A 14,396-nucleotide genomic window follows, 5' to 3' on the forward strand; every position below is an offset into this window, starting at 1 on the left:
ACCTATGAAAATTATGATAAGCTTCCTAGGAACACTAAGAAGGCAGTAAGAATGGAGTCTCCAAAACATTTTGAACCTTGATATTAACTCCTTTGGGTTTCACAATCTGTGTTAACTTCGCTGAACCACAAATCACTGGTATTGGCTAAGTGGGCTAAGTACCTAGAGTTTGGCCTGAAACCAAACCCTGACTCACAAGAGAGCTTAGGGATGCAGAGAGCTCTGGGTGGTCCTGCTGTGTCTGGAAAACATTGTTTCCTTGTAGTCCTCACCCACCTCTGCCTATTACAGTCTTTCTATTCCCTCTTCCACAATGATTTCTGAGTCTTTGAAGAAGGACTATAACATAGATGTCCAACTGAAGCTAAGCATTCCACAGTCTTTTATTTTCTGCATCTTGACCTGTTGGGGATTTCTGTGCTAATTGGCATCTATTGCAAAAGGAAGCTTCTCTGATAAGGTTAAAAGATTTTATGCATTAATCTATGAGCAGAACAATAAGTCATTAAGTATATTTTAAATGCTATGACCATCTATCTGAATAATAGTTGTAGGTTGTCCTCTAAAGCCTATGGTCTGATTAGCTATGGGTTCCTCCTAATAGCTGTACCAAGTATGGGTTTCAATGAGAGCAGCAGGCCTTAATCCCAATCAGGATGCAATTGGTTACTCTCATGACATTCCTGCCGTTAGTTATTGCACCACTGGGCATGTCTTGTTGGGCTGATCATATTGTAGCATGTAGGTTCCACAGCTGGGTATAACTGATAAGTGTTTTATTACTCTGGTAGTATGAATAACATTTTCCAGCACTATGAAAAGCTAGCCAGTAGGAATGATGCTTCCAGGTGAATACAAGTTTTATATCTCTATGTTTTATGACTCAAGTGTGTGGTGTCAAGTGGGTTTATAAAAACAACAACATAAAAAGAGATACAACGTTGGATGGGTAGATCATGTAGGAGTTGGGAGATGAGTGGATATGATCAAAATACATTATCCAAAAATTTCAAGTTACTATTAAAATGAGAAACAGAAAGTTAAAGAAAAGAAGAAAAGGAGACATTTGGAAGAAGGTAAACAATTAGGAGGTACTGAAGAATGTAAATACAGAAACTGCTTCCCAGTAAACATTCTGTGAACCTAGAATTTGGGAAACTATTACAAGGTTGAGCTTGTAGAAAGCTTGTAGAAACTGAGAAAAATCTGTCAGCATGCAATGCATTTAAACAAAGCTACTTCTAACAGGGTCAACATCAACCTTGAAGAAATGGGCTAAAGATCATCTGTTCATTGTTTTGGTTTTTTTAATGGATTCTATTGAAGGAATCTAGGACCTTGCCCATAATAGATATGTAGCTCAATCTGCAAGTGAGCTATAACCTTATTACTACATAATATCGGAAGTATAGATAGTTCTATGTCCATAAGGCTTGAGAACCTGGGCCAAGCATGGTGATGTCATAAGGGGAATGTTTCACAACTCAGGGTTGTTGAAAAACAGGGATGATCTGTAACAACTGCTTGGAAGTTTTAGATCATGAGATTTGTCAACCTAAAAGAGAAATAAGGAACTCTATACAAAAAAATCAGATAGTAACAGCTAGGATTCAGGTGTTATGCTGCCCTGCCCCAGTGACCTGGCAGAATGTACTCAGGCAGTACCCTGGCCAGCCCAGGATCCTATGGCTGCTATGTCATTACATAGTCTGCACTCATGTGCAAACATCCCTTTAAGAAGCAAACTCTGCCCACTTCTGCTCTTCTCCCTGTCCCTTCCTCTCTGATGGGACAGGCAAGAGTTTTCCTGTCTCTTCTCTTTCTTCTCTCTCTCTCTCTCTCTCTCTCTCTCTCTCTCTCTCTCTCTCTCTCTTTCTGTCTCTCTCTTTCTGTCTCTGTCTCTCTGTCTTGTCTCCTTCTGCTCTCTCTCCCTTCCTGCACTCCCTTCCCTTCTCAATAAAACTTCCTTCCCATGTAATTTCTACCTGATGGCATGTTAGTTCCCTGCCATGGGATCTGCTGCATTCCCACCTCCTACAGTAGTATAATAGTAACTGTTTAAGCATTGTAGACTGTAAAGTCTTCGTGTGTGTGTGTGTGTGTGTGTGTGTGTGTGTGTGTGTGTGTGTGTGTGTGTGTGTGTGTGTTATTCAGGAATTTGTGTCAAAATCAGAGGACAACCTTGGGAGTTCCTCCTTGCCTTCCACCTTGTTTGAGATAGGAATTCTTGTTGTTCAGTTCCTTTATACCAGACTGGTTTGTGTAAGCATCTAGGGATTCTCCTGTCTACACTTTCCATCATTGCATCCTGCACAGCTTGGTCCTGGATACCTGACTTGTACAAGAAGGAATGGAGAAAGGACAGACACACATACAGAGAAGCAGTGACTGGGTTGCCCACGCACTCTGCTGGAGACACACCACCAACAGCTGCAACCTGGAAAAAAATCAATGCATTTACTTTATCCCCCTGAATCAAGGAGGCAGGTTTATTGTATACAACTGAGTAAGGAGACAGGCTTAACTAGTCTCTGTAGGAGGTCACCCCCTGCCCCATAGAGGAGCAGTCTCAGCTGTAGTCATCCAGGAAAAGAATGCTGTGGAGGATATTTTCTATGCACACTGTCAACATTTGTAGTCAGAGCTGAGGAAAGCTTAGCTGATTCCCATGAGTCTGAGGCAATGGGATCATTGAAACGATGTGCTCATGTCAGTAACACACATTGACTCAAGACTTTGTCTAATCCCTACATAGTCTCCTATGGCTTCCTCTGTTCCACACAGTAAGACATCTACCAGCCCTGTAAAGTCTTCCTCACAGTTCCTTACTTCTATCCTTGTAGAGAAAAGTCAGCTGCAGACAGAAGGCTAATGAGCAGGTTGGGTAAAAACTTTACCAAAAGAAGAGTAGGCCACATTTGACTTGAGTTTGCTAACTTTGAAAGAAAAAAAATACTAATCATGCCTGTAATAAGTTATATAATGTTCTCCAAAAGCAAATATGGTTGGGTAGTATATATAAATCTCATCTTGTAAGAATTTTTAGTGTCTGCCAGGTCCATCATTTAGAGAAATGAACAAATCAAATATTCCCTTGTCATTTACATTATTATACCTCTCAACAGCTTCCACATCTCTCCCTCCCACTCCCACACTTGGTGACTGCTTGCCATATGCCATCTCTGCCGACATATTGAAAATGTGCTTCTCCACCACACCCACAAGGCTCCAGCTCTGCCTTTGGGACACCACAGCCTTATCCAATGTGGAAAACAGCATTCCAGGTTTTTGATCTTCCCCGCTTCTGCTTTCCTTTTCTTATCCTTTACATGAGAGAAAATTTATTTTTCTCACATTCATCCCTGAAGATAATGCCCATTGTGGCCACAGGGAACCAAGGGAACCTCAAAACCTAAATGGGCAGATATGTAAGTGAGTATTAATGATTAATTCTCAGACTCTCCAACTGCTCTACACATACCTCGAGGGTTACAGACACTGCATTAAAATAAACATCTCACAAGATAAATACAATGCAGCCTCAGAAGCATAAATTTTATTTGAATAATTTTAGAGGGAAGTTAAATATCATAACTAATTCAAATGATGCTATATTAAAACATCCACAATAAGGATGGTAATATAAATAGCACATATGAATAATTGACTTGAATTTATGATCCTGCTTTTGACCACACTGTACGATGATTTTAGTTTAATGGGAATATGCATTTCTGCTTCTCTCTTGGGAGTGTTTGATGGAAAATTTTGAGAAGTATTCTAGACATGTACCCCTTTCCTAATTTTAGGGGGGAAATAAAACTAATGTAACCTCCCCATTTTTCATCCTTCTTCCAGGAACACATGCACACCTACCTGTGGTCTTCTCCTATATCATCCGTTTCAGCAGGTGGAGAGCCCTCTTTAAGACCACTGCCCTATTTGCTTACCTCTTCCCTTTTCTGTGGCACCTTTTGTTTGTTTGTTTGTTGTTGTTATCCTCAGCCATTTTTAATTTTCCACTCCCTCTTTTCTTCTGGCTTGACTGCAGTCACTAACACATTCAAAAACCTTCCATGGAAACTGCTCGTTTTATAATATATCATATTTTTTGTTATCCAGTCCTTTATTCCTCTTCCTCAATCATTAGACCTCATACCCTTCCTGTTTTTCAATCCAGTTCCAATTCCTTTTGTCTTTATCATTTTATTGAAATTGTACCCATTGAGATCATCCAGTTCACTCTAATTTCTGATCCCTTGGGTCATTCCAAACCTTCTACTGTTGGAGCTGCTAGCATCACTGAAATGCTGGATCTCTTCACTTCTCTTTCTGTAAAATACAATCTCTCAACTTGAACTTCTATAATTCTATTCTTATTTAGCTATATTATTTCTTCTTTTTGTTTCCAAATTAGCATCTTTTCTTTGGAGGGAGGTCTATCTTTTAGACACAAATAAGCAACAGGCGTCTACTTCACTTTCTCTACACAACTTCGTAGATGAACTCAACTGTTGTTTTCATTACCTGTATTAGTTATCTATTGCTGTATAACAAATTTTCCCTAAAATTAACAGTTCAATACCATAAACATTCATTGTCTCATGGTTATGTGGTCAAGATTTGGAAAGTAGCCTCCCAGAGTGCCTCTGAGTCTATATCTCAAGGGGTTGTGCCCAAGCTGTCACACAGAATTTCAATTTCATATTAAAACTCAAATGGGGGCAGTACTTTAAAGTTTATTCACATGGTTCTTACAGACCTTAGTTTCTTGCAAGGCTGCCTATAGCATGGAAACTGAATTCCTCTAAGGTGAATGATCCTAAAGAGACCAATTACTTCAGAGCTCAAGACGGAAATCACAGTCCTGTCATAATGTTGGAAGTGAGCTCTTATTACTTCTGCTGAAGTCCTACTCATCAAAAGTGAGTCAGTAAATCCAGCCAGTCCTGTGTGAGAAGATTACACAGGTTATGAATAGCAGAAGATGGGAGTCCCTGGCAACTACAGGAAAGGTCACCCAGGATGCTGTCTGCCTACTGATGGTCCCCAAGGGAATTTCTGTGCCCTTAACACCTTCCTTGCTTGAATTCTCATATACTCCATGTTTGCAGGACAGATATCTTCATATTAGAAATTTTGAGGGGAAAAATCAGAATTCTTTCAAAATATGACTTATTTCTTCCTATTCTCTAAATATGATATGAGCACAAATACAGACATCCTAACTGGAAACTGAGAACATGTATTTTTATTTTTAATCTTTTATTGTGTTACAATACAATTGGTTTTTCTTTCTGAATTGTATCATTAAATAAAAACCTGTTTACCCTTTCTACTACTTACGAAATTAAGTTGTTTTGTGGTGTTCCCCTGAGATGTAACATCAAAACCATGGCACTCTGTCAAGCACCCCACAGACACAAGGTATGAGATGGACTAAAGATGAAGTGCCAAGGCCACAGGTGGTCACAGCACCAAGTGCTGACAACTGTAATGCACTTTCAAGTGCAGTGTCACTGCTGCTGCTGTAGCTGCTTTCAATAAGGATGGCAATGATGACAGTGAAGCCAATGTGGATGAGTTACACAACCTTGATAATAATATGCAAGGTGCATTCTCGATCATGGATGCAAACAAGTTTTCTGCATCTACTGAGCATTTCAGGCCTTGTCAGAGATGCCAAAATCTCGGGTTCCAATGCCACATGTCATCATCTCCGCTTCTGCACCTGGATGCTCAGTTAAGGCTCATCCTCAAAATAAACTCTGTTTGTGAATGAGGAAATCATCACGGGATAATTGGAGCTGCCGAAGAGCATGGGATGTCATTTTAACTGAATGCCATTCTGAAGCTTCCCTCTGTGATCTGAGAAGCCCTACAGCTAATCACTCATCGAATCAATGATTTCATCCACTCTAGATATGCCGGACGCCAGCCCTCCAGCTATATCTTCTCTCTTGTCCTGAAAGGATACTGTCACCTCCTCAGGAGTGAATCTACTGTGTCATCTCCATCTCCACCATCCCTAGCACAGCAGACAGAGCCATGTGGGAAAGGCTGAGAGACAGATAGCATCACCCAGCAGCAGCAGCCAGCCCTATTCCCGCCTGTGAATTCAATGGACTTCCAAAAGTGAACAGACTGCCGGTGCCTTAGGACAAATTTAGCTGTGGCTGGGCTGCATCATGGATGGTTACTAGCATGAAAATTCATTCATATGAGTTTGGAATATAATACCTGACACAAGATATATCGTGGCTGCCATGCTCCAATCCCAGATAAGGACACAGCAGTAACAGATGGAGGAACAAGGCACTTATCTTGTTAGTTGATGGATTTATCTTTTTTTCGCCTTCCCTACATATTCCATAGTGTTTAGTGAATGGTGGTTTTTTACCATGCAGCATATGGAGAGTGAATTGATTTCTTTTCTCCTGCCTTAATTCAATAAGAACCAGAGTGGAGGATAAACAGTTTCTTGTGAAAGAAAAATTTCCAAACAGTCAAGAAAATATCAAATTGCCTTTTCTTCTTTCCTGTGGTTGCAATCTCAGTTCTGGGGAGAATTCTTCCCTCAGTGGGAATAGAAGACAGAGTGGTTTAATGATTAGGATAATAGCATCCCCAGGGTCTCTGGGCCTGGGGCTGAGGACTTCAGAGAGGCACATGTGTACTCTCAGAAGAAGAGAAAAACACATGTGGTCAGAATAATTCCAGACATGACTCATCATGGCCTTAAGGATGTATCCACTGGTAAGATTTTCTCAAGATCCTTCTAAAATAACATCAAAGATAAAAGGAATAAAGACAAAATGAGAGAAGATTTCACCAGATAAAACAAGTTGGCAGAACTGTAAGGCAGGAGCTGATGAATGACTCAAAACAATCCATAAAACAGAGAAAGTTGAACCCAAAATGCCAGCATCCATGGAAGCAGCTGACTGGAGCTGAAACCTAAAACCCTAGACAGACTTAGGCTGCCTGTGTTTCTATGGAGGCTTAGGAAAGAAGAACAAAAAGACAGCAGAAAACACCCATGAGGAAAAGTTCTATTTGACTCTCTTCTTTGCTCAAATTGTCCTGGCAAAATACGGGAAGCTTACTTTCTAGAACAATGACATTGAAGAATGTGGTCCCTGAACTAGCATCCACATCACCTGGAAAGATGTCAGAGATGGAAGTTCATTAGGAAGTGTGCATGGGATTGGCTTCTCAAGCCCCCTAGGAAATAGTAAGAACCACTGGGACAAGGTGAAGTAGAAATAGATGGGAGGGACTTCAGCAGGTTCTAAGAGTATTCTCTAGGAAAAGGTAGCCACAAGAGTAGATAAACAGTAGTTGGCTTCAGGGCAAGCCTGGACTGTATAGTGAGTTCCAGGCCTGCAAGGGCTACATAGTAAGATCCTTTCTCAAAAAGCTAACAGACAAGAAACAGCCAACAAAAACAAAGTCATCAACATTTGAGGGTTGTACAACAAAATGCTTGGCATTACCCAGCCAGCTTCTAGTAATTCCCTCCAGCTGCCATGTTCACTTGTGAAGACTCTATGAGACTTTCCAATGCCTGCCTCTCAAGCAAAATAACAAACAAGAACTAGGGAACAGTGAAGGACTCTTGGAAATTAAAAACAAGAATATCTAAGAAAGTAAAAAGATATTAATTTTAGACATGGGATGATAAAACTGAAGAACTATCTCGGAAAATATTGAGGCAGCAAAGAGAAACAAAAAAGAGTACATAAACATGGCATTTACCTAATTTATCTTTTTCCAAAAATAAAAAAAAGAGAATGAGAAAAATAAGGGAATTAACAAATAAATAGCAAATGATACATTTGCAAAACTAATTGTAACAGAATTCAAGTATAAAGAAGGAGTCTAGAGAGATATCCTGGTAGTTAAGAGCACTTGTTGCTCTTGCAGAGGACTAGGGTTCACTTTCCAGCATCCACAATGTGGCTCTCAACCATCTATAACTTTAGTTCCAGGGTATCTGAAGCCCTCATCCTATGTTTGCAGGCATGTGGTACATACATACACACATGCAAAACACACATATACAATAAATAAATTAATTTTTAAAAATACATTAAAGTACTAGATTTATATATAAACACTTATGCCAAGATACTGTATATATGGAAGGAAATTCCAAAATGCCAGCTAGGAAAAGAATTGATAAAATCTTTCCTGGCAGGGAAGATAAGACAAAATCCCATACAAGAAACCAGGAATCAGAATGGTATATGTCTAAATAGTCACCAAACATCTAAATAGCCACTAGGGAAGTGTCAGAATGTTAGGGACATTCTGAAGGATAAAATGTTAGAGATCTGACTTTTATGTCTAGTTAAACTATCACATCAAGAAGGATGTACCATAGTCTTCACTATTCAGTTCAGCTATAGGATCTATGTTGGGTGTAACCAACAAAATATATTCTTTAAAAAAGAGAGAGAGAGAGGTTAAGAAAACAAGAATTAGAGGGATGGGGGCTGGAGGCAGATTCTAAAATGACAGAAAGGCTGAGACAATTGTAATTATAAATCAGATGTCAGCTGTGTAGCTGGCCTGGAAAGCAACAGCTCACATGGAGTAGGAGAAGAAGACACCCCCCCCCACCCCCGGTCTGCAGCACAGAGTAACAAACACTGTTGGGTGGCTCAGCCTGAACCTCAGCAATGATCCTTCATAGTAAAAAAGGAGAACTTTTTGGAGAAAACAGGCATATGTGCACAGAAAAATAAGTAACTCCAGAAAAAGGTAGTTTATATAGGGAAGTAAACCTCATCACAAGTCTTGTGACTTGATTTGCATGATAGCATTCATTTGCATATTGACTATTGAGCTAACCAATAATTACAATTCTACAGTAAAACTATAAATTAGGAAAACAGAGAAAGTAAATGTAAAAACTATTTAAGGATTCAAATCCTTGTCTTCTCTGGTGGATGAGTGTCTAGAACACCTTTAAAAGCATACTATTTAGAACTCCCAAGGTACATATCTGAAGACACAGATAGGTGCTCACAGTGGCTACCTCTGAAGAGTTTTTGGACTAGAGAATGGAGCCAGTTGTCTTTTTAAAGATTTTACTTGTACCTGTGGTACTATTGATATTTAATGATGTTTATAAAAATTAACTTTCATGGAGCGATGGCTAAGCAGTTATCAGCATCAGCTGTTCTTCCAGAGGATTCAGGTTCAAGCCCAGCACCCATATGGCAGCTCACAACTGTCTATAACCTTATTTCCAGTGTATCCAACACCCTCACACAGACATACATGCAGACAAAAGACAAATGAACATAAAATAAAAATAAATAAATGTTTTTATTGACATTCATTTTTAAGCATACATTTACAGTTCTCTGGGCCTGGTGTCAATTCTGCATCTGCTTTTCTTAGATACATCATCTTTAACAACTCATTAAACAGCTTTGAAACAGGCAGTTTGTCTCTGTCTTAGCAGAAACTGCCACTTCCTAAGAGATGTCTTCTCTGACACCCTACAATGGAAAGTTATCCTCTGTTAGTGTCTGCCTCAAAAGCTTGCTCCTTTCCTAGTGCTCATCACAATCTGCAAATGTGATGGCTTTTTCCTGTCATGGGCCTATTATGGGTCTTAGATTATGGACTGTTGGTTGCCCAGGACTAGTAGACAATAAGGGAGATACAGGATGTCTGTTCCAAGCTCTTCCCCAGCATTGTCTTCTTACAGCAGCAACTGAGGCAGGTCTCTCCTAAATGGAATTGAGTGTTCCCTCCCTGGCAGGTGGACTTTCTTGTTGCTAGAGGTAAGACTGAACTCTGGATAGAATACGGGGGTTATGGAAATGCAAGGGCCAAATCTTCTTTCTTAGGTAGTTCCAAACATCTTCTCATGCAATATTTGGTAGGTGCTCAAATAAGGATCATTAATTTATAAGACTGTGTAGTCCTTGATATTTTGTTGTCTAGATACCTTTCATAGTTACTCCATTCACTACTCAAACAGGAATTTATGGGTGTTGTAGAAGGTTGTTGTTAGAGGAGGGGTCAATGGCAGAGGTAGGGATAGGATAGGGGTGTGTTGGGGTACAGGCGTGGGAAGCAGAGAAAAGAGAATATAGTTGTGGGATTGGATTCTCTGCTGAACTCTGGGTAAATATGGCTCTGCTCTCAATGTGAAGACTCCTGGTGTCTGGGGTAGAGTAGTGGGGACTGTTGTGTCAAGCCTTTCCCTATGACTGTTGTATGAGGCTCTGTGTAACCTGGAAATGGGCATGTATTCAGGTTTGAAATAGCCACGGAAACTAAGACTATACACATTGTTTGGTTCTATCTAACGATGTGATTATCTGAGAGAAACAGTCATTGACCATGGGACTTTGAATGCAAATGATGGAGACAAGGTTCTGCTTAGGGATCTGGGCATGTCTGATATGTATTTGGTGATTTTATTTTATCTTGTCTGCTTATTTGCCCACCCACAGATCCTAGCACATATACCCAGGAACTAAGAAGAGGGATGTGGCCCAAAATATCAAGGGCTTGGTGCATTATCCACTGCAGCATCTCTCAGAATGCTCAGTGAATCAGGCATCCTTTTTGCTTTTCTCTCCCCGCCTGCTATCCAAATGATGTCCAAATCAGAGCCCCACAACACTGCAGAGTGATTCTCAGGAGACAGCTACAATCCTGAGCTGGGCTGAGGGGTGGCTATAAAAACAGACAGGTACCACTGATAAACAGCAATAGGCAAACATAATCAAGACAGGGGAGTTTGCAGGTCTCTGCGATGCTGCACTAAGCAGCTGCAAACCAAGCCAATATGAATCACCACAGATATCTCCCCTTGGCTTGTGGGAGACTGCAGTGGTTTGGAGCAACACACAGAGTATAGGAAACACTGACTTGGATCCAGCAACAGGTTTGGGGGCCTGTGGGGAGATAGACTATTAGGGTGGCATCCTGCAGCACCCTGCAGGGACATAGCCTTCTGTGGAAGCAGATTATTTAAGATGGATGGCCCAGAGAAGCTGTTGTAGCCCTCAGGGGGAGCTTCTAACACAGAACAGGCAGGGCCCACTGTGGGGATCACAGTACCTGTCATCTCCATTGGAGCACTGTGATAAGGGACAGGACAGGCAGAGGGCTTGGGAATACCCATTTAGTGTGATGTAAGTGATGTGACTCTCTGGTTGAACCTGCCGCCCCCTCTGTGTGATCGGTCGGTATCTTTTTTCTACTGTCACTCTCAAATCACATGAGGCCTCCTTTCCTTTTACCGACCACAGCTGTCCCTGGAGCAGTGTGGCCTGGACGGAAAGCTTGTGGGTTTCAGTCCTCTCCCACCACTAATGGACTTGGCTGCACATGAGAGGCAACTCCTCTCATCTGCCTGGCTCTTAGGTGTCCTGTCATTTCAGTGGTCCCCTTTGTCTCCCTATCTCAGGCTTCCTTCTGTCAGCTCAGTCTAGACCACTCCTGCCACCCACCCGTCACTACTCCCTTTCCTTACACCCTTTGTATGAATAACTACTCCTCATGTTTTATATTTTAATAACATTTCCTCAAGTCAGTTCCACACCCTCACACACAGTTGGAGACCCTCCTAGTTCTCCAAGAGCACTGTATTTTTGCTTTATTGCAATTAGCACAATCTTAATTAAATAATCCCTTATGGCTGAGCCCTGCTAATCCACAGTCTCTATGAATAAACTCAGCTGGGATCTGGTGCATACTCAGCACCCCACAGTATGTATTTAATGAAGGGGGAAAAGACCCAAAAATATCACTTGAGCATGACTTATGGGCTCATGCTATATTAGATATCAGGGTCCTATTGAACAAGATAAGGTCCATGTTCCTACGAGGCTCAACTAATATTTAGGGCAGACTGAGATGTAAACCAACATTTGTACTATCAGTGCTGTCACAGAGGTAAGAACATGGTACCGGGGGACTCATCAAAAGGAAATGCAAGCTATTTCAGGAGAGCAGGAGAGGTTTATGGCATGAATTCATAATTGCATTATAAATCCTCCTGAACATGGACATTAGTGCAATACAGTGCAAATAGAAAACCCTGGTGATATGGAGACGAGGGTAAAGGCATGCTTGATCATTTGTTTACATGAGAGACCCCTAGTTCAATGTGTTCAAATAGCATGTATAGAAACATCATTGATGTTGATCTAAGTAGTTTTAGCATTCATCAATATTTTCATTTGCTTTAATATTCCTGTGTGTCACACAGTTGTTTATTCTGTGTCGTTTTATGTCATTGTTATTCATATTTTTCTGTAATCATCTCTATCATCAGTATCACTGATGATTACTTTAACAGTAATGACATCCAAATCTAGGCCCACAAATGGCTTGGCAAATGCTTAGGACAGTCCCCAGCCCTTACAGCCTGTGCATTTGGTGTCTCTTTTATTTGTACAAAGAGAAGCCTAAGGCTTGCCAGGGCTTGAGTGCTGGGCATCTAGCTCTCTTATGCTCTTTGCATGCTTTTCCAAGGAGGTTGCCCTAGTTCCTAGGTCATCTCTTTCTTACACAGCTTGAAAAATCAGAGTCCTTATTTCCAGTGGTCATCATCAACAACCTCTCCTCTCAGTCCTTAGGAAAGTAGGTATTGTTGGGGAGAAAAGTTGTGAGATGCTATCTCTGGGAAGGACACAGTCATTGCAATCATAAACTCACAACACCTTCAGCTTCGTGCACTGGGGTGCACCAAACCAGGCCTGGCAACAATCAGCCTTGGATGGGGGAGGAGCTCTATAGCTCTCCCCATCCCTGGGGAACCGATGGGCTATTGATTGACACTGGAGGAATGAGAGTCATTGTTTTCATTTGTGTACCCACTTGATGGCAATCCCATCAAGCTTGAGTGGCTGGTCCCACAGCCATGGTCACAGGGGTGGTCACGGGTAAACTCGGTAGGCCACAAAACAAAGCAAGCCCATATGAATGCTGTAAAGATACTTGTAAGGAAGAGTGTGGGCAGGTGATGGGGATAGGAGGAAGGGAAGAGAGCGACCATGGCTGTTGATAATAATCAGAATGCAGTGTGTAAATATATGAAATGGTCAAACAACAAGTTTAATGAGTAAAACATCAGGCACTGAGTATTACCAGCTTACATCGCAAGGGAGAGGACCTTTGGACAGAACTATACAGTGATCCCATCTTACCTATAATTCCACTTTCCAAAGCCTCAGTTATCATGAGTAAAGAACTGAAAAAATATTGACTAAATAAAATAGATAATTCCTACATTTTAGGTTGCCTAATGGTCCAACAAATGCATTTTTCAATGTTTCAGTAAAGGATGGAAATTATACCCATGCTGTGTATGTTAGCTGCCCACACTAATTACTAGACTCTGTAGTATTTTGCTTACCAGATGGAACATGGCAGTGTCATGTAGTGGCCTAGAACCACGTTATGATGCCTGCTCCATTTACCCCGACACATATCTTCTTATCCATGGGCACTGTATCACCTTACATCAAGAGAAGAATGAGCCCACTAAATGTGGAAGCTTGATTCAGAAATGTCCATCATAGGCTGACACATTTGAATACTTGATTCCCCATTAGTGTCGTTGTTTGTGGAGCTTATGGGACCTCTAAGATATATAGCCTTTGTGAAGGAAGTACATCACCTAGGGCAGATTTTGAGGGTTTACAACCTCACCTCATTCCCTGTTCTCTCTACTTCTTGTATGTGGATAATGTGACTAGCTTGCTTTCTGCTCCTACTACTAAACTTTGTCCTCCCTGACATTATGGAATCTCCCCCTGGAACCATTAAAGAATAAACTCTTCCTTAAGTTGTTTTAGTCACAGAATTTGTTACAGCAACAGAAAAGTAGCTAATGTAGTAATAATAAGACATTTTCCAGAAGCAAAACACACATAAATTCATTACAGTGTATTATCACAACTGCTGTATTTATTTTATTTTAGCTACTGTTAATCTCTTACTCTACTTAATTTATAAATTAAACATAATAGGCATGTATACACAGTAAAGGGCAATACATGTAGGAGTCAATAAAATCCTTGGTTTCATGTGTTTACTAGAAGTCTTAGAAAATAGGGGCTGGAGAAATGTATGAGCAGTTAAGAGCCAATACTGCACTTTCAAGTTCAATTCCCAGCACCCATGCCTGGTAGCTCACATTCATCTGAACCTCCTGCTCTGGGGGAATCTGATGCCCTCATCTGGCCCTTGCAGGCATCTGGACTCATGTATACATACCCACACATAGACACATATATATGCACATAATTAAAAATAAAACAAAAATTTTAAAAGTAATGTATAAAGAATGTACCTCTTGGAATAAGGGGAGAGACTATATAACTTTATGACTTATGAAAAAATTATCTTAGGTACAA

Source organism: Cricetulus griseus, chromosome 4 (genome assembly GCF_003668045.3).
Source record: "Cricetulus griseus strain 17A/GY chromosome 4, alternate assembly CriGri-PICRH-1.0, whole genome shotgun sequence".
NCBI lineage: Eukaryota > Metazoa > Chordata > Mammalia > Rodentia > Cricetidae > Cricetulus > Cricetulus griseus.